Source organism: Tiliqua scincoides, chromosome 5 (genome assembly GCF_035046505.1).
Source record: "Tiliqua scincoides isolate rTilSci1 chromosome 5, rTilSci1.hap2, whole genome shotgun sequence".
NCBI classification, from domain to species: domain Eukaryota; kingdom Metazoa; phylum Chordata; class Lepidosauria; order Squamata; family Scincidae; genus Tiliqua; species Tiliqua scincoides.
The window spans coordinates 21,927,368-21,930,547 of record NC_089825.1 but is presented as its reverse complement, the minus strand read 5'-3'; the positions used below and the strand labels follow the sequence as shown (position 1 = coordinate 21,930,547).

The 3,180-nt window shown below is 45.5% G+C and overlaps 1 pseudogene; it reads left to right on the top strand.

Annotated features, from left to right (window-relative positions):
- The first annotated feature begins 979 nt into the window (after positions 1-979).
- On the top strand, positions 980-1,099 carry LOC136654985 (5S ribosomal RNA; annotated as a pseudogene).
- The last annotated feature ends 2,081 nt before the right edge of the window (positions 1,100-3,180 follow it).

Here is a 3,180-nt window from a genome sequence, read left to right as displayed (position 1 = left end):
ACCTAGTAGTTCATTCCATTGTTCCCAGCAGAAAACTGTAGGTTTCAGGGTTTTGTATTTGTATTTTGTTTTTTTTTAATAGTGCTTTCTTGCTCTGAGCTGGATAAATAGCTGAGAAGCAGAACTGCTTGTTCTCTATGGAAAAAATAAAGCTGCTGTATCCAAGGCTCACAAAACTTCAGAAGATGTTTGGCTGGGAAACATTTTGAAAGTCTTATTTAGCTAACAAATTGGTAAAAACCCATTAACAATTCTCTTTAATGACTAGAAGATTGCAGCGTTTTTTGAAGTGTGTTTGACACAGTTATAAACTGCAGACTGTGAAAATAACCCTACCGGTCATCAAAGTGCCATGCTTCACAAGAAGAAAACGGATAAGGCAAAACAGAAGAAACGAATAAAGCAGGAAAGAAAAGGGAAGCGGGCTATAAAAGGGATACAATTTCTCTGGCATAATCAAGTTTTACTTGTGATTGCACAGTATCTTTAAGATACATCATTTTAATTTCATGTACCTTTAAGATACATCATTTTAATTTCATGATTGGTGTAAAAGAAGCAGGAAGGCATTGAATAAAATTCACCATTTCCCATTTTGCCATTTGTTCTGCAATAGATATTGTACCCATTTAAACATCTTTTTTGCTTCTTAAAAAGAGAGAACTGATAAAAGGCTTGCATGTGCCTTTAACATTATATTGTATCTTTGGAAATTCATTATCCTAGTGTACTTATTACCTGAGCAGTAGTTAGAGCCAATAAGATGAATAATAACCTTGTACTAGAGAACAGTAGATTTGGGAATGGGAGGCTGTCACCTAGGCCCAGCCCAGGAGGCCAGGAATCACCCCGGAGCAGGGGTCTCCTCAGGGATAAGGGCCTCCTCAGGAGTAGAAACTGAGCACTGTCAGGACTGGGGTCCCAGGCAAGACACTTCCCTGGGAGTAGGCCCTAGTGCCTCCTGGGCAGAAGGGGTGGGGCTGGCAGCAACTGTTACCCTGCACATGCCTGATCTTGTCTGATCTTGGAAGCTAAGCAGGGTCAGGCCTGGTTAGTACTTGGATGGGAGACCGCTTGGGAATACCAGGTGCTGTAGGCTTTTACCATAGTCTTTTGAGACTGAAGGTTGCCAACCATGTGGACCAGAACAAGGCTAGCCTCATAAGGAGGCTGGACAGCATAGAGAGAGGCCCTTCCTCTCCAGTTGGGAGGGGGATTGCAGAGGAGGCCAGAGGGGGTAGCCACCCCGGCCTTATTCAGCCAACCCAGGCTCCAAAGGGCACTTTGCTCACCTCAGCCCTGGAGAGAAGGGCCAGGGGCTGGGAACCACCCATCCTAGACACGCCTGGGGCGAAAACCGGAGAGGCGAGGCTGCAACACCTAGGACCCCATATCAACTACCCCCATTGGAGGCCAGCTGATCAAGGGGCAAGACCGGAGGTACAGGGGGCCCTCCTGAGGACAGCTAAGCTGACCCCCAACAACAGTACTGCAGCCCTCGGGAACCCATACCCCTTGCTGACTGGCACCAGCTGGGGAGCCCAGCCAGAAACCCCAAAGGGACAGGCAGGAGTGGGGAACGGGCATATTGTTCGCCGATGCCACGGTTCTATGTAAAACAAAGGGGCCTGCGATGTAACAGGCCCCATGAATGTCAAGAGTTTGACCAGAGTAAACCGTCTGTGCAAATCTGCTGTATCTGCCTCCCGTCCTTCTTTCCGCTGATGACCTGCGTGCATCGTCTGGGTAAGCCACCTGCGCTTGGGCACACCCAAACGGGCGGGGTCTGTGCCCGCCATGGACATCACAGAGGCTTACCTTGTTGTGGGGCTCAGTAGTATGCCTTAAAAAAAAAATCTGCTTTTAATTTGCCAAAGGAATGCCAGAACTCATCCTGATGTCTACCTCCTAGGTGCTGCCGTGTTTTCCCCCACCAACAATGCCCCAAGACCAACAAGCAACAGACCATTATTGGGGGGGGGGATCATGATTGATGAGAGGAGTCACTAATTCCCATCATATGTACACTCACTCTCTCTCTCTCTCTCTCTCTCTCATATGTATGTGTAGTGAAATGGATACATATGCATATATCCTTCTTCATAGACATGACTGTAGAAAATTATCACCTGTGAAGCAGCTGTAATATGGTTTTATAGATTGAGCTCCATTACAAATCGGCAACCTCGAACCAGCTGTTGTTTAAAAAAACTTTTCAATATGGGGAAAGAGACAGGCCAGTCTCTCCTTGGTGCGAGCTTAGATGTTGGAATGCTCTGTGCAACTCATTTTGCAAATATGTATAACAAACAATGAAATCATTTCCTTAAAAACGTGACACAACGTTCCTATCTTTTGACTCTTTGCTTTTAAAATATTGTTTGCATGGTTCCGATTTTGTTGTTTTTACATTTTTTTAATTGATGGTTTCATTTTTATTTTGACCATTGTATTATTTTTGCATTAGAAGTGCTATGAAAATACAATACTGCAAAAATAAAACCGGTACAATTCAAACAACGTGCAAAAAAATAAAAATGTTGTAGGGTCACGGTGGACATTGACGGAAATACCAGCCTAAACAAAAAACCTGTTTGAGCCAGAGGCATGGTTTTCCACATACTCTTGCAGAAATAATATTATGAAAGGCAGCCAGTCCTAGCCCCCAACCAGCTTGTGCACTACAAGCATTACAGAGTGCACACTGCATATAATGCTTGGGGGGGGGGGTGACCAGAAACCCTGGGAGTGGTAAGTAAAAATCATTTTTGCTTACATCCCCATAAGCCACCTAGCTGCCAATGAACCTATGCCAGCTATCTAGCTGGTGTAAATCCAAGGAACCTTGAGGGTATGTTGGGACAGGAAAAAGGGGATAGGATCAGTGTAGGGAGTGGAAAAAGGAGCCATTCCAGGCACCCAATCCCTTTTCTCCTTCCATTTTCTCTCCACCTTTGATTTTTTTTAAATGGCAGAGAGCAGAAGGGGCAGCAGCAGGAAGAGAAGGAGGCAAGGGAGTGACTGGGATGCTGGTGGTAGGCAGGACAGGGACATTCCATGGAATACAGTGCCAGACTTTAGTCTCAGGTGCCAGAGAGACTAGGGCTGGGCCTGCCAGCACATTACGTTTCATGGTCTGTTTTTCCAATGGCAAAAACAAATGGGATGAAACTGCAAAAC